The following is a 25,318-nucleotide window of genomic DNA, read 5'->3' on the forward strand; positions in this document are numbered from 1 at the left end:
TGCAAAAAGTGCCGCATAATTTGCCTTCTCTTGTTGCATAATTTACTCAACCCTGCCATATAATTTGGCCCTCTACTGCCTCAATTGGCTTCCCATGGAAGGGAGATGTATCTATAAATTGGCCTGCATCACACACAAAACCCTTCACTCTCCTGACCCCAACTACTTAAACAACAAACTGAGCAGAGCAGGTCAAGCCAGAACACTAAGAAGCTCCAACTTACTCCTTCTTATTCCTCCGAAATTGAAAAAGATAACCACCCAATACCGATCATTTTCTGGCAATGCTCCCAGGATATGGAACGCTCTCCCTGGAGTCCTCAGATGCAACCCATCCTTCCCCTGTTTCAAAAGGGACCTGAAACTCCATCTCCTAAACAAATACTATCATGACCAACGTCAACCAACCTAGTCCTCTTTATCCGAGTTGTCTCCTCCCTCTCTGGACTCTCAAGAATTAGTGGGAAACTAGCAACCATTTCCTCTATAAAAGACCCCGCAAATAACATACACACTAATCAGTCCAAGATTCTTGATACCTTTAAATCATTTTACGAAGAGTTATATAGGAACGATAAGTCTCTGGACTTAAAGGCATGCTCGGATTACCTGGAGGCCCTCGACCTCCCCAAACTTTCGGAGACTGACAAATTACACCTAGGGTCCCCCATCAGTATCACAGAAATCTCGACAGCCATCAAAACACTCAAAAACAACAAAGCCCCAGGTCCTGACGGATTCTCGGCATCATTCTACAAAGCCTTTGACAACCAACTTTCACCAATACTCCAAACTGTGTTCAACTCTTCCGCCTCTAGCGGGAATATCTCTCCCTCGATGAGCGAAGCCACAATAATTGTTATACCCAAGGAAGGAAAAGACCCCCTACAGACCAAAAACTACAGCCCCATTTCGCTAATTAATATTGACTGCAAGATCTATGCCAAGATCTTAGCTACTAGATTAAACTCTGTGCTACCCAAATTGATAAGTCCATCACAAGTGGGTTTCTGGAAAAATAGGATGTCGAATGACAACACCAGACTCCTATGCCACATACTTGAAAAAGCGAAATCCTGCAAAACGCCGATGATTGCAATAACCCTTCATGCTGAGAAAGCATTCAACAAAGTCTCATGGCCCTTCCTTCAACAATGTATGGGCTCATTCAACCTGGGTAATTCATTCATTAAAATGGTGATGGCCTTATACTTCTCCCCCTCTGCCCGTATAGCAATTAATGGGACACTTTCCAGCCCGTTCCGCCTGTTCCAGGGTACTAGACAGGGTTGCCCGCTCTCACCGGCTCTATTCCTACTGGCACTTGAACCCCTACTAACCGACATAAAAAATAATGAGGACATCACAGGTGTCGCCTTCGGAAACACCCGGGTAAAACTAGCGACATATGCCGACGACATCTTAATCGCCACAGAAAACCCAACTGTATCAATTAAGGGTCTTATGTCCTCAATCAGCAAATACTCTGCATTGTCCGGTTATAAATTAAACAAGGACAAGTCCGAAGTCAAACCACTTAATGTACACACTACCAAAGAAGTCCTTGGTGATTCGGGACTAGCCTGGCAACCGGATGTCATAAAGTATTTAGGCATAGAATTCACTGACAACATATTAAGTACACTCAAACACAATGAATCGACCACACTAGCGAAAATCAAAAAAATCCTGGATGGCTGGTCACCGCGGTTCATCACATGGTGGGGCCGGTTAGAGACTATAAAAATGATGATTTCCCCATTGGTCAACTACGTAGGTTCAATGCTTCCCCTTACACTTTCTAACGACTTCCATTCTAAATTAGATAAGATGATCTCCTCCTTCCTCTGGCAAGGGAAAAAAGCCAGAATCAGCATGAAAAAGCTACGACTTGATAAATCCTTGGGGGGTGTCAATCTGGCTGACTTTCGACTGTACCAGACCGCCTTCCTGGCAAAGCAAGGTGCGATTTGGTTCACATCACAGTCTGATTACACGCCTGTGTGGTTACATGTAGAAAAATCTCTAGTGGAAGGTCTTGACCCCTCCGCCCTCCTCACCATTAAACTACGCCCCAACATCGACTCTGGGATCATATTTAAGAACACAAAGAACTCCCTCCTCCATATAAGCAAGTCCCTACCCCATCAATTTCGTAACTCAAAATGGGAATCTCTCTGGCAGAACAACACTCTAACATACAGAGGAAAACCACTGTATAATCCTTCTTGGATCAGAAAGGGAATACACTTCCCTCACCAACTTTATGAGGGTTCAACACCACTTTCATTCAAAGATTTACAAGACAGATTCCAACTCGAGAGCATTGACTTCTACTACTTTCTACACGTTAAGGTCGCTCTAACAAAAGCAAACTTGGGCAACACTTCCCCCTCACTCCCTAACCTTTTATCCGCCCTTGATAAACTTGGACATCAGGTATCCAGAATGTACAAAATGATAATACCACAGAAATCTAACCTGGTCTCTGCAATACAATCTTACTGGGTATCGTATTCTTCCACTCCCACTTCGGAAAATGAATGGGCCAAAATTTGGGAGTCAACCACAAGGCACAAAATTAGTCCGACTCTGTCCCAAACTAAATTCTGGTTCCTACACAAAGCCATTTGGACCCCTAGAAGACTCTTCCTTCACAACATCAAGGATACTGACTCCTGCTGGAACTTCTTGGAATCGGGAGGAGACCTTGAACACCTAATATTTAAATGCCCCCGGGTTACCACCTACTAGGACAGACTATTTGAATTTATTAACAAAGCCCTACACATTTCTCTCCCGAGAGAATTTGCTACTATAGTTATGGGTTCCTCCAAAGCTGTCACTCTAGATGAAAATGACAAAGCCCTACTTGATCTTCTACTGACAGCGGCGGTTAAAATCATAACGACCAACTGGAAAAACACAGCCAAAGCCTCCTTCCCCCATTGGCTCAACTGGGTTTCGAATCTCGGGGGTGCCGATAACATTACCCTTGCTTCTAACCCCTGGGGATCACAACATAGAAAACTATGGACCTCACTTGACTCTCACTTTGATCTCTTCAAACCCCCGTGAAATGTCTAAATTCTGCTTTCCCAATCATCTTCTCAATGTGTTAAAGGATGAACGTGATACACCCTACTGTGCTGCAAGTCTGATATAATTGCTTGCTGTAATAAGTCTCTCGTGTTGTACTGATATGATGCCTAATTGTCACTTTTCTTTATTTATTTACTTTCTCCCCTCTTATGTTATTTCATCGCTTGCTCGATTTTATTTGTACTTGTACCACGAACTTTATCTGCTCATGTATGTACTGTTCATATCATTGCCAATCTCTCTCAATAAAAACTTTGTGAAATAAAAAAAAAAAGAATTAGTGGGTGACAGGACCATGTCACACTCTCGCCTTTTCTTTTATTGCTCTTGCCCCCTCCGCTCCACTGCATATTTACTTCCCATGCTGTATTTTTGTCTGTGGTTTGCGTACTATGTAATTGTATTATCCTTCTGCTGGTTACTATGTGTATGTAAAGCGCTCTGATACCTACCGGTCAAGCTAGCGCTATATAAAATTTTAAAAATAAATAAATAAATAAAATTCCAGTGGCCCTGACTTAAAGTCTGCGTGTATTAGTACATCACGCCCCTCGTTCCCTAGTGACAGTGCCACGCCCCTAGTGTTTTTCTACAACTTTCCATGGTCACGTGACTTTCACAAATCCGAATTCACTTCGCCACCCGTGACCCACCCCTTGCCCCTATGATAACACTTCAGTTCAAACGCCGTCGTTATTTAAGAAACGCATTCGAGGTCTGCGGCTCCGTGTAGTTCTCGCCCAGTTCGCCACGACTTGTCTCAACCCAATGCGCATTAGATCACAATTGAGGGCTTCGTACATTATTTCGGTAACTTTACTCCTACTTTTTTTAAACGTGATGTGAAAAGGAGAGCTGTGTTCCTTGGCCAGGTTCGTCGAAACTGTAAAGCCGAGTTTTGATAGGACTTCTCCGAAAAACTTGCTGCTTACCACGAACGACCCGGGCTCTCTGATAAGGGGAACTTTTAGAATTAATCTGTAGACAATCACCCTATCCAATGCTACCCACCCACCCAAACCAAACTTATTGTATACTCACATGGAGTTTTGCTCCGCAGTGGGCTGAAAATCGTAACTCCTGCTGTGCTTTTTCCGTGAGGGGGCACAGTCCGTCCGAGTTTGAAGTTTCTGTTTCCATTTACTCGCCAAAGACGTAAAACAGAAACCGAAAGTAGCTCGGTCGTAGTTGCCGCCGTTTGTTCCGGGTCTGTCACTCACTCGCGATGGGCGTACCCGCTCCAACTGCTGTTACAGGGCACTCCCCAGCAACCGAAGTAGTATTTCCTGGTGCAAGGGTTGTTTCCGTGCAAAACACCAAACAGTTGCCCTTCCCGGCCCGGGCCAGCTGCGTGCGCCGCGAGGAGGCGGAGGAGGCGGCGCGAGCGAGGAGTTTGAAAGACGACCAGGTACGGGCGGGAGGCGCAGGCCTCTGCTGCTATTGTGCCACTTCTGTCAACCTTTTAAAGTCCAACCGAGTAAAAGGACTGCACAGCCCCGTGAGCTCTTCATAGAGCTCCCCATCGGACAGCACGTCTATCCTCTTGGAGGGTAGCTAGGGGTGGGCAAATTGAGAAATTCATAGGGAGGATCTTGCCATGGTTCTGGCTTGACTCTGCGAATCAGAACCATAGCGGGCATGTATGTAATCTGATCTGTGAATTTCACAGTTTCGGAACGCGTCCACATGAGGCATTCAGTGCTTTTTGTGTGCCACTTTATCGCCAGTAGAAAAAGGCATTCATTTTTATGCAGAGGGGTGCATTTTTATAATGTAGCCCCTTTTGTGCAATTTAGGGGTCTTGAAGAAGTACAACTGCTGCATTACTTCTAAAAGTTCATATGCAGATTCATAAAGCATTTCTTTTCTAATCTGACAACATTACTGAAGGGACAGTTGAAAGGGAATCAGTGGCCTAAGTGTTGCAGAGTTTGTGGGACAAAGCTTTAGTCCTGAACAGGCAAGGGCCTACGCCCCTCTTCCCCCCCCCCCCCCCCCCCCCCCCCCCGAAGAGATGATGGTTACCCAACTTCATTTGATAGCTCTGCATAAGCAAGAGTTTCCCATTCTTACTGCCAGAGGATAGATGAGATTGAGGCACCCACCTGTCCCCGAAGATGCACAGAGGAACGAAATCCTAATATATTCAGGGACAAGAGGCATCACAGAATACATGGCTGATGCCATAGACTACTGGGAAGTCGTGGCAACCCCCCCACACCCCAGAGTCTGCAAGACGCGCCTGTGCCTAACGGATAGCTGGCCTGCTGAAGGGCAGAATCGAACATACTAGTATAGCAGCATAACAATGTGATTTAATATTTTTTTTTTCAATGAATGACATTTTATTAGTATAGACCTCTTCCGAGATCCACAGTGTGTTAAAATAGTATATACAGATTTCCAGTTCCATAGTACCACAATATAAAAAATACATTATATACAGAAGAGATTATTATTCATACGCTTTAAAAAATCTAAAAACTTTATAAATTACAAATCCATCTGGTGGGGTTCTTATTAGCTCAAATCAGATCCATAGTTCTAAAAATAATATATTTTTTGAACTAGATTTTAAAAATCGAGAGTGATCCAGTGGTTCACCAACAACAGATTCTCCCCTACCATATACTCACCTGGGCACATAAACTCACAGTGGTTAAACCGCTAGGGGGTCAAGTTTTATATTTTTAACAAGCTGTTAGGATTAGTCTATCCAATACCTCTATTCTTTTACAACTAACCCGTCACAGATCAATACGTTCTTTCCTCTGGTCGATAGACCATTAGTTGAACTAGTTGATGGTGAAAATTAACATAAGCTAACTTTTCTATACTTTTTAAAGTAAATAACCACAAACTCAAGAACATTTGAAATATTTATCTAAACATTTCAGATGAATGTGAACAATCTCAATACAGTGCAGTCACCATCATTCATAGGAGAGAAAATTCAATAAAACACAATGCATTTGATCTCGGACTCATGCAATAATCAATGCTGAAAGAGAGAGGACAGAGAGAAAAGATAAAGAACATTAACAAATAACAGAAATGTATAGTTACCAAGGATGTTGTGGAAGACCAACCCCCTGGCCAAAGGGCTGGTAGGAGTCCCCTGAGATAGATTCAGGAGACAAAGACTTCAGGACAGCAATCAGGACAAGATAGTTGACCTCGCTAGAATACCGACGGTTCCGCCACACCTCTCTCTGACACTCTCTTCCTCCTCGAGATTCTTCCGCAAATCTTCAGATCTAACCCAATTAACCTAGGATAGAAAGTTCTGCTTCAGGTTCTGCAATCAGCTCCCTCAACCCTGCTCTGCGCTTCTACAATTCTTCATCAGCAACTCCTGCATCTAACGCTCTTTTCTGCTCCAGCATTCTCAGATCTCTGCTCTCAGCTCTGACTAACTAAAGCTATCTTAATAATACCTTTCGTTCTGCATATTACACCCACTAATGTTTCAATATCAGGAAAATACGAAATTTGATTGGTCTGGCAAAGGGGGGTCTTCATCACACCATGCTTACATGTCGCAAGTTTCAGCTAAACCATTGTTCATAAACCCATCCCCTTACTTTTTATTAATAAACTTTATTCCCATGTGCTAAATTTAACGATTTTGCAACAATTTTGACTTTATTATGAATGTTTTTTCATGGTTGAACTCTACACCATCCTGTTCCCACGATGTTGCACTTGATCTTTGGCTCCCTTTCAACTGCTTTGTCATGGCCTTCATGGCTCCTCTCAGTGGGCATGCGCAAACTTCACGTCACTCAGCTCAATTCGGGAAACAACCTTTACAACGCAACTTTTACAATGCACTACCATTACAACGAAACTTTTACAACGCAAAAACATTTACAACGCATACCATTACAACGCATGTTTTTACAACGCAAGTACTTTTACAACGCATACCATTACAACGTAAGTATTGGTAAGTATATAATTATATTTAAAATTTTATTTTGTTTGGGTTTTTTTAAGGGGTATTTTTAGGGTTCAGGGTCAGTTTTTAGTTTTTGGGTAAAGGGGTATTTTTAGGGTTCAGGGTCAGTTTTTAGTTTTTGGGTAAAGGTATTTTTAGGGTTCAGGGTCAGTTTTCAGTTTTTGGGTAAAGGGGTATTTTTAGGGTTCAGGGTCAGTTTTCAGTTTTTGGGTAAAGGGGTATTTTTAGGGTTCAGGGTCAGTTTTCAGTTTTTGGGTAAAGGGGTATTTTTAGGGTTCAGGGTCAGTTTTCAGTGTTTGGGTAAAGGGGTATTTTTAGGGTTCAGGGTCAGTTTTCAGTTTTTGGGTAAAGGGGTATTTTTAGGGTTCAGGGTCAGTTTTCAGTTTTTGGGTAAAGGGGTATTTTTAGGGTTCAGGGTCTGTTTTGGGTTTTTGGGGTACAGGGGTATTTTTAGGGTTCAGGGACAGTTTTGGGTTTTTGGGGTACAGGGGTATTTTTAGGGTTCAGGGACAGTTTTGGGGTACAGGGGTATTTTTAGGGTTCAGGGTTATTTTGGGGTTTTTGGGGTACAGGGGTACAGGGTAAAAAAAATGTTTTTTAATTAAATTATATTAATTAATATTAATTTAAAATAAAAAAAATATTATATACTTACCAATACTTACGTTGTAATGGTATGCGTTGTAAAGGTACTTGCGTTGTAAAAACATGCGTTGTAATGGTATGCGTTGTAAAAGTTTTTGCGTTGTAAAAAATTAGTTGTAACGGTATGCGTTGTAAAAGTATGCGTTGTAACGTCATACATCCCTCAATTCAGTTGTGCGAGAAAGGCCCAAATATGCAATAATTATAAAAATCAAAAGACAAATGTTATTTTCTCACGTAAAGTGTTTGCATTGTATACTACACACCTCTACTCTATCCCATTTTGTTTATAAAACCTTTCCCCGCATTAGTAAAATAGCTTGCTTTTATTTCAGATAAGTTGGTGCCATGCATGCAAGTCTTTACGACGCCATTTAAAAAGCTTCTGCTCATGTGCAAGAATTTTCCCTCCAAGCATTAATTTGTCCTCCTAAGTAGAGGTAGTTGACGCATGCGCAAAACATATTTCCCGTTTGAAGCGGTATTAGTCCTTCTTCAATGTTATCCTCGTTAGTACATGCATACGCAAGCTTCACTAACCCAAATGTTCATGTGATCGCGTATTAATTTCCACAAAACTTTGTTAATAACTTCTTAGTGAGTTAAACGAGCAAATTGCTTTCGAGCAAGTCTCTTTTCTCCGAGACCCTGCTCCATCAAGAGCGTGCATCAACCAGGCTGCTATTTGGACTGACAAATAGGACATGTACCAAATCTTGGATTCCTCCACTACACAAATTACATTGGCCGGTTTTATCAAAATTACTGCCCCAATTTTTTGTTATATCTTTTAGCGGCCACGTCCTCAGTCTTAGCATCAGGATGCAACGCCTAACCTTATGTTCCAATGTGAAACTCCAATATTTTGAGATCTATTTATTCTCCACCATGGCGAGTTAGAGCTTGTAATGCAATAGCTGCTGACAGTAAAATGTATCCATTTCATTGCTCAATTTCAGAGTAGATTTATTCAGGAAGATCTACAGGAGTACTGGACACCAACTTTGTAAAAGATTTGTGGAGCATTGGAAGTGCTCCAAAGCAATCTCTAAATTTTCTCTAAACGTATTTATTCCTGGATCAGTCTTAAAAGTTTCTTGACATATACTTGCCCTCAATGTACCTTCAGGTGCATGCAGTATGTTATAAGCCCACCTGACAAGGTTTGCCATGGCTCTCGTAAATCCACTCACTACCCCTAATTCCAGTCAGTGTGTGTGAACGGGGGTAGTGTGACTTGTAGTAGTAAGCATACGTAAGAGTTTTCCCTCCTTGAGATTTAAGAAACCCCATCGATTTATAGGACTATATTCTAAACCTTATGTTCAAATAGGGGTAATCTTTGTTCAATAGATTTCTAGGAGGGCTGCTAAATGTTGCATCCCTGTAGATGAGTAAACTTTTTTATAACATTAGCATAGGATACTATTTTTAATTCAGTCCATTGAAAATGCGAGCAGTTCCAATAGACTGGGAGAAAACTCTCCCTAAGTAAATGTAAGTAGATACTATATCTACTGGAGTTCCTCCTAATTACCAGGTAAAAGATGTAGCCTTTGTCCTGCCCCTAAATGATACTATTTTTGTTTTTGAAATATTTAGTCTTAAAAAAAATTATTTGTGTAATTAAAATGACCCTCCATATTATGCTGCAGACCAATTGGGGTAAGATCAATTATAACCACATTATCAGTGTACATTAAAATATGTTTTTTTATGTGATGGTAATTGAGGTGGAAAATTATTTCCCTCCTGAAAACAATCCAGTAAAACGCTAAGAAATAGTGAAAAATGGAGGGGAGCAAGTAAGCATCACTGTTTGAGGGAGTTTTCCGTGGAAATCTCTTGAGTTAAACCCTTATCTCCTCCCATCTGCACCTCACACCATGTAGATGTATGGAGCACTACTATTATTCTTAATAAGTTTGTCGGAACACCTAACTTCAATCATTTTCTCCGTAGGGAAGGCCTATCCACCTTATCAAAAGCTGTAGAAAAATCCATAAATAAACTATAGACTACCTGGCCTTTACTAACTATATATTTGTCAATAATAGTTTGCAGGATAGCGATATTTTAGTCTCCGACATATTACATTTAATTTCATACTGCCTCATGAAGTTGGGTTCTGGAACTGTGCTGGTCTCTGCATTCTTGTGCAATTAGCTAATGTTAACTAACTTGTCTACATGTACTCGTACATCGGGTGGCATGTATTTATTATCTCCTGGCTGCTCAGTGTGGCTGCATTAAAAACTATTATTCTCCCTAGAATGATGTATTTATTGATACCATTCCCAGAAGCGATACCATAGCATGACCTAATGGAATTTAATAGATGCATGACTTTTTACATGGAGGAGGGTGAGAAAACCAGAATTTTGTGAAATCTAATTTGTTCCAGTGGAAGAGAGGGTGGTCTTGGTCTCCCCATCGGACAAGACAGCACTCCAAAAAAAAAAGCCTATATCTAAGGGTGAAAGACTTCTTTAATAACACAGGTCTGGAATAAGAAACATATGCCAATCCCATGGTTAAATGAATAAAAATAACCATAAGAAATGTTGATTCCTAAAGAAACCCACTCTTCTTAACAGTCCAAGTGCCCCCTCCTTATAACTTCTCTTCATACACCCTGACCTGTCCTACTGCTCATGCCCCACTGACATTGCCACTCGCTCTACTGTTACCTTCGTCCAATCGATACACCTGCTCTCAGACAATAGCCCCGCCTCCCAGGCTGTGCTCCTCCATCGCATGAGCTCCCCCCACAATTGATCCAGCTGACATCGCCCAAAACAAAAAATTCCAGACCTGCCTACCATCAGCAAACGAAATACCCTTAACCACAAAACAGCAGACCTGTCTCTCCAAAACTAAATGATCAAAAAATATATAAATTAGTGTAAAATATGACTCCACCAATTCCAAGTTTTGAGCAGGTTCAATAGTAAATGACACACCAATTTAAAGGTAACAGCAGATACACCCTCACCCTCTACCTTGCTCTGCTTGCCAGCTTCTCCAGTAACTGCCCTATGTGCCACAGTCTAGCATTCCAGTTACCAAGGAGCTGGGGCATGACCATTACAAGATTAAAGCAGAACAATACAGGAAAGCAAGATGCATAACATAACAATTAGTAAAATATTTAAGTGGATAAAAAAGAAAAACCTGAAATGTTTACAAGGAAGGAGAAAGGCCTGATGCTGACCTGCGCCTAGGTGTGACAATGCCCAAAGAGGCAGCCTCGTACCAAGGCTACGCAACTCTTCCAAGTTGCGTAGCCAATTAGGGCAGAGTGCCTCGAGGACGCGTTATTCATCCTAAATACCCATTCATGTATACACCCATGTATAATAATATGAATTTCACTCCAGCCAAGTCGAAGGAATTGTTCATGAAATAAAAAAGGAATCAATTTACGTTGTCACTTAAAACGTTTGCAACACGTAGGCAAGTTTGACTATCATGCAATAGTTGTGAATACAGGAAAGCAGGCTGAGCCTGGGTAAAATGTATCTTTTTTTGAGAGGGGCTAAAAAAAGTGCTTTCAAATTTGCTTATAAAATCCACAGATTAAGGTAACAAGCGTAGTATTTTAAGGAGAGGGAGAAGGAACGGCCCGGGGTTGCTTCTACCCGCAGTACTGTCCCTCCCCCATGGGCTCTTGGCAGACCTGGAGTAGCCTTAATATTGTTAAGCAACTCCTTCCCCAGCTGAATGCGGAACAGGTATAAGTTGAGGGGCATGGATAGTATGGCAGAGTGCCCAGGGGTTGTGGCGATTTCCTCCCCTTCCCCCTAATCCCCCCACACTTATTGGGACTTGTGAATGATATTTGCCTTTTAGAAGTTTGGCGCGTGCCTGCGCCTGGTTTCCATTTAATTGTTTTTTGTCATTTCCTTATTAACAGGCATAAGGCTAAAGTTTCACAATGGATTTTCCTTTTCCTTTATTCATAACAGACCTAAAAAGCATGTCATTAGATTGTATTGATTTTACCAACCTGTAACATCACTCACTTGTTTTACCACTTTTCAATTCCCAGATATTTTTCCAACGAAGGACTGGTGACGGTCTGAGCATACAAATCCGGTTTTCTTCCATACAACCACATCAGGGGTAGACTTCCAGAGTGGTCCTCCTCGTCCCCTGTGACACCTTTTCGGTAAGGTTCACCGTATTGAAATATTTTTAGTTAATTATTTTGAAGTGTACACTTTATCTATAAACACGTCCTTTCCCGCTCAGCAGCTGTTGATTGACTCGCCAAATCTCTTTCCCATAATAACCCAGAACCACCTTTTCTGATTACCACACCAGATTACTAACTATCTTACCTCCAGACCACTGCAGCTTCAGTGTCGTCGGTATGCTATATTTTTTGTCTAAGCTTTTTGTTGTTTTTTTGGCCTGGTGTACATGCCACTGTGGCTAGAAAAGCAACACTAAGCAGTGGCCTGTTTCTCATTTGCCTGTTGCCAGCCTGTACATTTGCCATCCACATAAACCTCACTCGCAATATGTAGACCATTTTATTCCATGATGCCTTCCCTCGTGGGTGCCTTTGAAAGGGTATTTCCCCCAATGGCATGCTGCCATGTATCTCGGCCCTAAATCAAAATCTCCCCAAAAATGGGTATATCACTTAGAGCTCTCATTATACATCTATGATAAATATGCCTCGATTGAGTGGCTTCACCAAACTCCCAATCAGTTTGTTCATTAGGTCTGTGGCTCACTCTTTCAGCCAATCTGCAAAGTATTGCAAATGAGATGCATAATATTATGTTAATTCAGAGGCTCAGATCCCTAACCTCTTTGAATAAATGTCGCATTATATTCACTATTATTCTGAACCCTTAGAATTACAGTACTAGCTCAGTAGCAACTGATTTAATCTTTTAAAATACCTCTTGTAAACATGAGCATGCTCTGAAACAGGTGCAATAGCTATTTTTGTTGTTGTTGGAAGAAACATTATCAAAAGTGCCTGACTCCTGTGGGAGATCAGTAGAGCTAAGAAAATTAAGTTGTGTTGTCGCGTCTGTTTGGTCCGCGGTATATGGGCTTTTGTAAAAACCTTGAAACTCTTCATTCTTCCCTTCCTCCGAGTCTACCAGCCCTACATCTTTCCCCCAAGTCCCCTTATATATTCCCTCTTTCACTTGACTCTTAGTTGTTTCGCCAAGTGTGCCCCACCTTGTTCCCATGTTCATACGAGGTCTGCTTCAATTTCAGCAGTGTATATTCAGATCTATTGGAATAGATTGTGTTTAGCTTCCCCTTCAGTGTGGTGACTTTCCGATGGAGGGCTAATGTTGGTGTTGCCTTGTGGGCCGATTCACACTTTTTCAATTCTTTCACTAGCTGTACTCTGTTGCGTCTTTGCTTATTAAGTTGGGATATAAGTCATATACACCTGCCTCTTAGTAGTATTTAAATGCATCACCGTTATTTGAGGGGTTAGTGTCAGTGGGGCAGTTTAGTTGAAAATACTCGCTGATTGCTTTTCTGAGTTCATCTCGCTGAAGTATATCTCTCACTTAGGAATTGGGGAAATACCACCTCACCTTTTTAGATGACGGGGCATTCCACTCTACGTTCATCGAGATCGGGGCGAATTTAGAGATCATGATGGGGTGTATTGGCGCTGCTTGCAACTTAGAGAGAAGGGATTTGCTAATGAAGATGGAGTCTAACCTCAAATAAATGCGGAAGGTGTGGCAGTAGAACGGGTACTCTTTTAACAGCGGGTGGAGTGATCTCCATGCACCCATCAGCCCCAAATCCTGCACTGTGAATTTCAGTCCCTTCGGGAAACTACTCGTGGAAGATCTGTGTGGGTGCATACTATCTGCATTCAAATGCCATGTTAAATTGACGTCCCCTGTTAGTATAATTTCTAACTCCTCAAAGCCTCCGAGCACCGTCAAAAATGAAGGGAGAAAGGTTACCTGATTGGTATTTGCGACGTAGATGGAGAGAGACCAGTGTATCTTGTTTCCCTCGGAGACCCCCTTTGACCATTACCCATTTTCCCTCCCTATCCGTCTTGTACCCTGTTGGCTGAAATTGTAATGCAGAATGAAATAACAATGCCACCTCATTGTGCTTAGTTGATGCTGAGGAGTGATAGATCTTGGGATAAAGCTTATGTTTAAACCTGTGGCCCTACGATTGTGTGAGATGGGTCTCTTATTTTTTTTTAACCATATTTTTATTGGCATTTATAGTTTACATTAACAAAATGCGTTAGGATACATTCAGTTGGATTGCATTTTCTGCATCTCACATCGTGGTACAGTGCTATCCATATATTAGTTCATTTGATAGATATCTTTTCGACATTAGTATCTGAGGCTAAGTGATTGCCATATAAAACAGAGGCACAAAAATTGGAGAAACATTCATGGAATTTCAGGTACAAATATCAGATGAGGTGTCGGCGTTATGTGTCTCACTAATCAGTACATCTGTGTGCTCTGGCCATCGAGTGTGGCGTGATGCGTGGTGTTACTAACAATCAACACTACGAGTGTGCTGCAGGGGGAGATGTGCATTTGCGGTCTGAACTTGTGATTGTGTGTCTTTCGATGTGTGCGTGCCGCCATCTGGGTCATCACCAGGCGGTGACTGCTTGAAGTGGTGCAGTAATAGGGCCACTCCATCGAGATGAGGTGCTTACGTATCCTTTTCACCTCTTCCTCTCGTACTGTTTCTTCCTCTGCCGCAGCCCATTTGTGTATTGCTCCCACCCATGCAGCGAGCTGGGGGCCTGTGGGGGCTCGCCAGTCCATGGCTATACTCCATTTAGCTAGCAAAACGGGTAGTGAGATAAATCTACTGTGCACTTTGTGTTGTTTCTGTTTCCGGAAAAAACCTAGTGCACTGGCTTCCCAGGCTTTCAAGTGTGTAAGCCCTGTGAGATCTCCAAGTGATTTGTGAATATTTTGCCAATATGACTATATTGTGGGGCAGCTCCAGAACATATGATAAAAATCTGCTTCCTGTGATTGCCATCTACGGTAGAGGAACTGGGTGTCGGGATAAAATGTTTGAAGGCGTGCTGGCATCAGATATGCCCTATGGCATTTTTAAAACGTGCGTTTCTAGACACCTTCTTGGGGTATTCCAGAGCCCTCTCCCATTCTTTCTCATGTAGTGGGCGCCATAATTCTTTCTCCCAAGTGGTCCGCAGGGTCACCAAGGGTATGTTCGTGAGTTCATGTATGTCTTTATAGAGCCAAGTGGTCAAGTGTCGCCCCACTCCCATATGTAAGATTGTGTGGATGCCCGGGTGTGTATTTTGCTCTTCCGTCGAAAGGTCGTGATATGATCGGTAACTCTCGAGGATTTGGGGGTGAAGTAGGAACTGGCTAAGGGGAGATTGTAGTTGTCCATAAGTCGTTAGAATGGTCTGAGTTGTCCGTCCTTGAATAGTTACTCCATTTCGGTAATGCCATAGTCCGTCCATGTAGTAAGCATGTTAGGTGTGTAATAGTTTATGTGTTTGGGCCACCCGACCAGCAGGAACAAAGGCGAGTATGGGGGTTTCCCCAGTGACATGCGGTGTATCCGTTGCATATATTTGCGTGCTACTGCTACTTGTAAGGGATATGTACGTCTTGGTTTAGTGCCGGGTAGTAGTAGCCGGTGGAGTTCTGGAATGGGTACCCGACCAGTCGTGGTGTGCGTCTCGTCTGTGTGCCTGCCTGCCGTCCAGTAGGATAACCACTGCAGTTGTGCCACTAGAAAATAGGATTCAAAGGATAGAGCGCCCAGTCCTCCCTGCATGGTGGGTAATTGTAGGTGAGATGGGTCTCTTATGTGGCCACTATATCAAAATGGGAGTTCAATAAATATTTCCAGGTCTTGTGGCGTTTAAGTAGGGATTTAAGACCCCTTACATTTCAGGGTGAAGTAGTAATTATTCCCTTTGTCCCCAGAGGTTGCTTTCTTGCCTTTGTGCCCACCAAACTGTGTCTCCGCCCCCCCCCCCCCCACCCCCCCCCACCGCTCACCCCAACCACCCTCCATCATCAGGTCCTTTTTTATACTGTCCTGATGATCTTTTGTGTGTGTTACAATACAGTTTTCCTTTCATAAGTAGCCTATCAGTGTTCTAAATGATACTTGAGTATTTCAAAAGAAAGGAAACCAAATCCCCAATCTCTTACTGGCCATCAGAGCTTCTTTTATTTCAGGCTTTGTGACCGGAGTAGAGGAGGTTTACAGAGGTGATCATATTCCACAGTGGTACTAGGGCCCATGGTTATAGGGTCTAGCAGGTCAGAGACCACCCCCTGGGTTCAATGCTCCCAAGATAGTAGTCGGTGCACTGGTAAGTGCCTATGATATACGCCTAGTCCATGACAGAGGCGGGCATTGATGGAATAAAGGGTTTGTTAGGAGGTCTGAGGAGTACAAAGTGATGCACTATAAGCCCAACTGCCTCTGCAGTTCGGAGAGGGATGACTTTCTGGAAACACGCCCTGAAAGGTGCAGTAGGTTGTGGTGGGCTGCAGGCCCAGTCACAGTGTGAAGGGGGTATTGCAGAAGTATTATGATGCTGTGTCTGTCAAAACTACCAAGCGTCACAAGGTGATGTTTTTCTCTAAGCACCGATACTGAGGAGAACTAAGGTATTGGGATATGACGGTGGGAAAATAACTAGAGGGGAAACAATGGAAATCCTCATTTTGCTATATTGGCAGTATAGAACAGAAAGTAGAAGGGATGGAGGCATCTAAGGATGGTGTGGTTGTTAACCCCTTCGGCGCTCATGACGAGCTCAGCTCGTCATGAGCGTAACGTGCCCTACGCTGATGACGAGCTGAGCTCGTCATGTAACGCGGGTTTTTGCAAATCGCAGCGCGCAGCGGGAAAACCGCTAGCGCGCATGTGGTTAAGCCTCAATATGTTGAATGTTGATTGGCATGTTTAGATGGGGATGAAACCACATTCAGAATTTCAAGATAAAGTAGTGGCGCACAACTTTTGGTGGAGGGAAAAAAATATTTGTTGGGAAATTCTGCTATCTAAAACATTAATTACGAAGTTACTTGTGCATGTACAGAATATAGCAGAAGTCTAGATTTTTGGGTTTTCAGTGTTGCCATGAATCTTTCTTAGCTATCCTATACCTATTTAACAGTAGTATTTTTAGCTCTCGTTTCTTATTTTCCTTACCTTTTGTATCGAGGCTTGTGAAAAATGGTCCTTAAAGCGAGAAATAACCCTTACAAAATAGAGGTGGGTGATATTTTGATGCAATACGTACTTGGGGAGGGTAGTGTTTGATTCATTTGAGTGTTGACATTTTAATTTGTTCCCTGCCCCTACTGTCCAGTAAAAATGATTTAAAGCTCAATATTGAACCTAAGATCACTGTTAGTTCTTTCACCTGTCACTAATCAACTGAATTAGACTGCTTTTTGTTAACAATTAAAAAAAAAATGTTTTAATTTGGTTCTCTCTTTAAACGCAACCTGTCACAGAACAACATATGCATCAATAAAGCTACATAGGGGAGAGCACACAGAATCTTTAGTATATCAGTGATTTAATGCATTGTCAGCGTAAACGCATGTGTTCTATCTTTTACAAGTACAAGTCTCAACAGGGTATGATCTTGGCCCTGCGTGGCCTGAAAGTCTGTGTCGCGGCCATTCATATCAAGGCTGCAGTACTTAAACCATACTTTGCGAAATTTCCAGGGACAGCCTCTGGGCTGGTATGTAAACCTCGTAGCAGCCGTGTAGAGGTCCATTCCCCGCTTCCATTCTTGAAGGGTTTGGGTTTCAGGGCCACCCCAGTATTGAGCCACATCCCGTTTTGTAACTACGTTGCCCCGATTTCCAAAAAGGGGCTTGCTTCTGGGTACATCCACTTCTGTGGGTATACCCAGTAGGATGAATTTGGGGTCTATCAGTAGGGTGACTTCCAGTATTTTATTGAGTTCCTCAACTATCTTGTGCCAGTAGGAGCTTATCTCGGGGCATGACCATAGTGTGTGAAAGAAGGACCCTGTCTCATCTTCACATCTCAAACAGTTGGCCGTGTCCGCCCATCCAAATCTATGTAGGTGGGCCCTAGCGTGATATACTCTGTGGGGGACCTTAATTTGAATACGTCACGGGTGGAACCTGATTGCCACATCACTGGGGGTGCATCAGGGCTGCTTCCCAGTCTGAAGTCTAATTCGCCTACCTCATTTTCTCAGGCATCTTTCAGTTTTGTCAGGGTGTTGGGGACAATATTTAGGATAGTCTTATAGGTCCATGATATTGCCTTCTCCGTTAATTTCCCCTGGAGGAGCCTCCCTTCAAGTGGGGCGTATTCCTGAAGGTCTTCTATCACTATCTTTTCATTCTGCCAGTTTTAGTTGCAGATGCTTAAAGTATTGGGTAGTGTGCAAACTGTATTCCTGCTGCAGGAAACTAAAAGGAATCTGTGCACCCTCCTCTATAAGATCGCCCAATTTGGAGATGCCAATCATGTCCCACTTCCTGAAATCCGCTAACTTTCTGAATTCTTTGGGGGGGGGCGTGGCTTCACCAAGCTGCGGAATGGTCGCGCTCTAGAGCGGCTCCGCCGGCTGTGGCAGTAAAATCCGACATCTATCCGTATATGACCGGACATACCTAGGACCAGTGACCAGATTGCGCGGCTGGAGAGTGTCCCCATCAGGCGATCCGACATTTGTTGGCGTGGCAGCAGTGTATACGGGCTCGAGGCGCCGCACAGCAGGGGCCTGGAGTTCTTGCTGCCGGGAGACGCCGGGAGCTCAATTTTGGTGTGGACCGAGGTGTGCAGCGGCGGTGCGGGCAGAGGACCTGAGGTGGTGCCTGGAGCCTGGTGAGTCGGCTGTCGCCTGGGCCGTGAGTCGGCAGGTGAGCTCATTGTCGGGGATGGAGGTGCGGGCGGCCGTGGGACGGATGCGGCGGAGCCGCTGTGGAGGACGGCGTTGCCGTGGTGTGCCCCAACCGGGAAGACCCGGATGAAGGTTGACCGGGTCGGCTATAATTCAGCTCGGAGAGGAGGGAGTGAGCGCTAGTTTCGGCGACCCCGCTGGCCCTGTAATTGGTCGGCCATTAGCTCCGCTGTGGCTGGGGACACGCATCCGCCTCTTCTCATGGACTCATCTAAATGCACCCGGGAGGCCGCCATTTGGTGTGTCACTATCGGCGCCAAGTGGGATTCGGGTGGCCAGTGGTACTGACTGGGTGAGCGTGGCCTCCATAAAACCTGCATGGAAACTATAGCAGTGTCAATGTTATCTTGTTGTTGAGGTGCTGACTGTGTGGATCCATGGTATGTGTAAAGAAGGGGGTCCCCGCAAGGGAAACGTGTTATGTACAACACACACAACCAAACATAGTTGATAACACTTTTCTCAAATTCACGAACATCAGTAGAAACAATATAGGTTAGTATTGTCATTTATTTTACAATACCAATTTCCAACCATTTGTCATTCTATCATCAATATTTTTGAAAAGCCCCAGATGGGAGAAGGGAAAAGGGGGTGGAGGAGGGGGGTGTGCTCAAAGCTGTGTGCAGTCAAAGAAAATTAGACATAGTCAAAAAGGAAAAACAATCATACACGATATTAGCATATGACTCAGGCCAAATCTAACACAAAAAGCCTATATATTCAAGGCGTCCATTGCAGGAATTATACAATAATACAATAAAACCCTTCAACGGTCACACAACAAACATTCGAATTGGTTAGAGGGCATGTGCCGGAGGTTTACAACAAAGGAACAAGAGCCGTCGACGTTTCGACCCCTTGGCGTAGGCTAAATTGGGTCCTTTTATGGGGTCTTCATCAGGACAAGTGCAGGGGGAGGTAAGGGCAACGTAGGGGGGGGCGAAGATATCTGTGAAGTTAAAAACAATGGGTCAAATCACTATTTATTGATTTTAAGAGCGTCATTAGATTGACAAAATTCAATGGCATTAGCAGAATCAATAGCCATGGGCTTAGGGCCGACTAGGCCTCAAAGCGTAGGAAATGGAGTAGGACCAACCAATAATCTCGGTCAAACTCTGCGATATAAATTCGCATCTACACAGAGGAAAGATGTTATTGGACGAGTTGCCCTTCAAGCGACTAAAATTGTAAAGAGGCTCCACTCACATGCAATATCAACCAATAGGCTGATCGATGAAGCTTTCCTGGAGTACTTGTCAACCCACACGGGAAAGAGAAGGTGCAGGAGAGAATGTATCAACTGCAAATAAACCATTTAAGAAAGAGTTAGGTCATGCACTGCTTGTAATGGTGACCTTAGTCGATGTCGGTTGAGCCCTACAATTACTTACATTGAAAAATGAAGTCAGAGGCCAACACGGGTTTTATTAATCAGAACTCTTCTCTTCATCCGACTTCCACAATGAAAGGTCGCTGAAGGTGAGAAAAAGGTACAAATTGCTAAAGGCTGTATATGTAGCCGGGTTAATCTGAGGACATTATGGGGCATTGTAACCACGTACATACCTCCGTTTGGGAATTAATCTAGGAGCCGACCTTCCTAAGCTTCAATGTCGGTCTCTCTCATCCATTTGCAGCATTCGATCAATCAAGCGTTGGAAACCTTGTTAAGAAAAATTAAAAGGATGGGGCTTACAACTCCGATATTCAAAATATTAGAGTTTGGCAGAGAGACTTGTTTAACAAAGAAAGGTAGGGGATATTTTTAACACCGACTTACACGTATTGTTGAGGAAAACCTTTGATCACCGCCGACTCCGCATAATTGCTTCGCGGGTTGCAGGCGGGAAACGTGATAGTAACTTTCGTGGAAGATATTGCTATGGATATGAAAGAAACGGACCTCAGAACTGGTAATACACCCGTCATAATGTGGCAGAGTATAATCACTCGTGATAATGGGGATGCATGGTACTTACAAGCGCTTTGAGAAACCACAGCAGTCAATGCTTGTCCACGGTAACTTCGCTAAGCCGCTAAGCGGAGTTGGGGGCGGAGTCTACCTTTGAGTGACATATCAGAGATGGAAGAGTTACTTAGAGACTCGCGGTTTTCGGAAGGATGTTATTTGATGAGAGAACGCATTCAGAATTTAACTAAATAAAACAAAATAAAACGATCTTACGTGTGCACATTAACAATATTTTTAGATTACAAATGCTCGTGCACCTCTGCATTCAGAATTTAACTAAATAAAACAAAATAAAACGATCTTACGTGTGCACATTAACAATAAAACGACGGGTGTATTACCAGTTCTGAGGTCCGTTTCTTTCATATCCATAGCAATATCTTCCACGAAAGTTACTATCACGTTTCCCGCCTGCAACCCGCGAAGCAATTATGCGGAGTCGGCGGTGATCAAAGGTTTTCCTCAACAATACGTGTAAGTCGGTGTTAAAAATATCCCCTACCTTTCTTTGTTAAACAAGTCTCTCTGCCAAACTCTAATATTTTGAATATCGGAGTTGTAAGCCCCATCCTTTTAATTTTTCTTAACAAGGTTTCCAACGCTTGATTGATCGAATGCTGCAAATGGATGAGAGAGACCGACATTGAAGCTTAGGAAGGTCGGCTCCTAGATTAATTCCCAAACGGAGGTATGTACGTGGTTACAATGCCCCATAATGTCCTCAGATTAACCCGGCTACATATACAGCCTTTAGCAATTTGTACCTTTTTCTCACCTTCAGCGACCTTTCATTGTGGAAGTCGGATGAAGAGAAGAGTTCTGATTAATAAAACCCGTGTTGGCCTCTGACTTCATTTTTCAATGTAAGTAATTGTAGGGCTCGACCGACATCGACTAAGGTCACCATTACAAGCAGTGCATGACCTAACTCTTTCTTTCTTAAATGGTTTATTCGCAGTTGATACATTCTCTCCTGCACCTTCTCTACTACTCCAGGAAAGCTTCATCGATCAGCCTATTGGTTGATATTGCATGTGAGTGGAGCCTCTTTACAATTTTAGTCGCTTGAGGGGCAACTCGTCCAATAACATCTTTCCTCTGTGTAGATGCGAATTTATATCGCAGAGTTTGACCGAGATTATTGGTTGGTCCTACTCCATTTCCTACGCTTTGAGGCCTAGTCTGCCCTAAGCCCATGGCTATTGATTCTGCTAATGCCATTGAATTTTGTCAATCAAATGACGCTCTTAAAATCAATAAATAGTGATTTGACCCATTGTTTTTAACTTCACAGATATCTTCGCCCCCACCCTACGTTGCCCTTACCTCCCCCTGCACTTGTCCTGATGAAGACCCCGTAAAAGGACCCAATTTAGCCTACGCCAAGGGGTCGAAACGTCGACGGCTCTTGTTCCTTTGTTGTAAACCTCCGGCACATGCCCTCTAACCAATTCGAATGTTTGTTGTGTGACTGTTGAAGGGTTTTATTGTATAATTCCTGCAATGGACGCCTTGAATATATAGGCTTTTTGTGTTAGATTTGGCCTGAGTCATATGCTAATATCGTGTATGATTGTTTTTCCTTTTTGACTATGTCTAATTTTCTTTGACTGCACACAGCTTTGAGCACACCCCCCTCCTCCACCCCCTTTTCCCTTCTCCCATCTGGGGCTTTTCAAAAATATTGATGATAGAATGACAAATGGTTGGAAATTGGTATTGTAAAATAAATGACAATACTAACCTCTATTGTTTCTACTGATGTTCGTGAATTTGAGAAAAGTGTTATCAACTATGTTTGGTTGTGTGTGTTGTACATAACACGTTTCCCTTGCGGGGACCCCCTTCTTTACACATACCATATAGCGCCCAGGTCCCCGCGACTGCATGGGTAAAACCCCCCTTTTGTGTAACGGACTGTGTGGATCCAGGCACAATACTACACAGGGAGCACTGAGTGCTGGCGACCCGATTTGCGGGGAGCGGGCAGTTCTGTGGGGCCGTGGTAAGTTGACTCCTGCTTCTTGTGCATCGTGAGGGTCCGCTGCTGTTCTTTTCACAACTGGTACAGTGTGGGGGAGGTGCAGGCACTGCGGCTAGGCGGGCTATGCCCTCTGCCCGTGTGTTTCAGGGAAATTACGTGATTGGGGTGCACCTGTGTCGGCGCTGGACCGCAGACTGATCGCAGATGTGGATGCATGGTTCTAAATTGATAGCCAGGACTGCGCAGGGAATTTTCAGCTCCTGAACACCGGGACTGGTGATACTTGGGCACTGACAGTAGAGGCCTTTGACTGCAGACCTGATATTGGAGTTATACTGTACGGCATGCAGGTGGCAGGGAGCTGCCTCGTCTTTTTGATTCATTAGGCTTAAACACGTGGAGCGCGACCATTTGTGGGCTGCCTTGGGGCGTGCAGTGCGTTTCCCGGTGGTGGCTGGGTCCGGGCAGCGACGCTTCTGCGAAGGGGAGGAATTGGTGCCAGAAGAGGAACAAAGGGTCCGGAGTAGGAGGACAAACCAAGCGGCGCCTGCGACTGCCTTATTGCGCACTTCTAATATTGCTGAAGGACGACTGAGAACGAAATGGGTAAGCCAGAAACACAGCAGCCGAAAATAACCTTCGATAAGAAAACGAGCAAAACCGGACATAGCGATGCTGGCCAGCAGGAACAGCCCGGGGAGAATGCCATGGCTCCCCCGCCTGGGGATGACATACGTGAAATGTTCAAGGACTTGAAATCCAGTCTCCAGGGCATAGACTTGAAAATGGACTCGTTGGCTGAAAGAATGGACAGGATAACGCAGCGCGTCGAAAAACAGGAAGGACGCCTGGGTGTTTTGGAGACTAGGGTGACTGAGATGGAGGAAGGGCAAACCGATATGGACAAGAAATTGCGCAGTATGGATGGAGTTCTGCAGTTAATAAAACAGAAGAACGAGGATTTGGAAGCCAGATCGAGAAGGAACAACATACGTATTACAGGAGTGGCTGAGACAACGGACATTCAAAACATGGAAAAATACATGGAAACCATGAGGACGACCTATTTGGGCCGGAACTGTCCACCATGTTCCTCGTAGAGCGTGCGGATCGTACGTTAGGCCCAAGGCCAAAGCCAGGAGCGCCGGCAAGACCGATCCTGGCTAGGATACTTAATTACAGGGACAGAAACACGATTCTTCGACTTGCGAGGGAAAAAGGAGATATCCAATACAAGGGCAATCGCATAGCCCTCTATCCGGACTTTACGTTGCAGGTACAGGCGGCCCGAAGGGAATTCATCCCCGCTAAGAAAATATTTAGGCAAATTGAGACCAGATACGCATTGATCTACCCAGCCAAGCTGAGGTTCCAGGGCCAAGGGAAGCCCACTTTCTTCACGGACGCTAAGGCGGCGTTGGCATACACCAAACAGATGGCAAAAGATCAAAAACTGCGTGCGCCGGAGCAGACCTGTAGGCTCCCGGCTCCGCCAGCCTTCGTCCGCCGCACCGACATCCTGGCATATATCCTGGTGAAATTTAATACCGGATCGCGTGCGGCGCGGCGCTGATTCCAGCGGTGTTTTCCCTGAGTCTCTCCCTGCCCGGCGGCCGGAGATAGCTCCGAGACGACTTTCAGCCCTGGACCCCGCCTGCACACTCGCTCTTTGCCGTGCCCCGGAGGACTGATGGTGGCCAGCCTACCCTATCGGCGCTGAAGACCTGAGCGCCGGTGGGAACCTCGTGTGGCACTGTCCGTGTGGCGCCGCTTGAGAAGACTTGAAATATGCGGTGAGAAGTGAGCGCTTGCTCCAATGCGGCACTAATCCGAAACGGATCCTTTGTTTGGGACAGATCGTAGGCGGTGAGGGTCGCTCGGCCATGTTTGCTTGCCCACGCTTGCCTGACCCCACGCCTCACTACCCTGCTCCGGTATGGGACGCCTCTCCACGATGTGACACTCACTGGCATTGTCTTTGGTGCTACTGAAGTCCTGCATTGACGCTTGCCTGTGCCACATTTATCCTGGCGATTACCCTGGATTTGCGCCATAATGGCTTTGTCTGGTGCTCCGTGTTTTGGGGGAGGGCGCCCGTCCCTGCCAGTGAACTGTGCTGCCCCGCCTGAGATGGGGTCCGATTTTCAGGCGCCTTCCTTTGGAAGTGAGAGACATGGGCTTCAGCCCACACTTTCTTTCGGTACCATCCTGAATGCCCTGCGCGACTTCCGTGCCGATCTGCACCAAGGCTACCAGGTACTTGGAGGGAAGCTGAACGATATGGCGTCGGCGCTGCGGCAGGGATGCATCGCTCTGACCCAGCAAACCCTCCATTCGTCTCTGCCTGCGTCCCATGGGGATACAGTGCTACCTTCTGCCCGCTGGACGGATTTGCCCGCCTCCGATTCTATGGACGCCCGAGACCGTCAGCCTTACAACGATGTCTGGGATACTTTGTCTCCCCTTTCACCGGAGAGTGCTACATTGTTGGATTTTACATCGCGAGTCCCTTGGAACCTATCCACAACATTGCTGACTCTAACGATGGCTCCTGGGTTATATCCTCCGAATTTGTTATCGAAGAACTCACACATTCTGCAAGTCTCTGAGGAACCCCCTATTGTAGTCGGTGGATTTTTTGGTGACTTTCGACGGCCATTTTATGTTTCTACGACACTTTCATTCTCTATGCGGCCATATTGTCTCTTT

General features: G+C 44.4%; 2 protein-coding genes across 5 annotated transcripts in view; one reads left to right on the forward strand and one right to left on the reverse strand.

Moving 5' to 3' along the window:
- PARP9 (poly(ADP-ribose) polymerase family member 9) overlaps positions 1-4,281 on the reverse strand; it is a 797,801-nt gene extending 793,520 nt beyond the window's left edge. Inside the window, exon 1 of one of the 2 annotated variants that reach the window (XM_078682417.1) lies at positions 4,144-4,281. The gene's annotated coding sequence lies outside the window, so the exon portion shown is untranslated. The remainder of the gene's footprint in view (positions 1-4,143) is intronic. The other variant, XM_078682418.1, reaches the window with a different exon arrangement.
- DTX3L (deltex E3 ubiquitin ligase 3L) overlaps positions 3,750-25,318 on the forward strand; it is a 239,745-nt gene continuing 218,176 nt past the window's right edge. For 2 of the 3 annotated variants that reach the window (XM_078682422.1, XM_078682420.1), the window contains exons 1-2: positions 4,374-4,510; positions 11,760-11,879. The gene's annotated coding sequence lies outside the window, so the exon portion shown is untranslated. Of the gene's footprint in view, positions 3,913-4,373; positions 4,511-11,759; positions 11,880-25,318 lie in introns of those variants that run through there. The other variant, XM_078682421.1, reaches the window with a different exon arrangement.

Source organism: Lissotriton helveticus, chromosome 3_1 (assembly GCF_964261635.1).
Source record: "Lissotriton helveticus chromosome 3_1, aLisHel1.1, whole genome shotgun sequence".
In the NCBI taxonomy this organism is placed as follows: domain Eukaryota; kingdom Metazoa; phylum Chordata; class Amphibia; order Caudata; family Salamandridae; genus Lissotriton; species Lissotriton helveticus.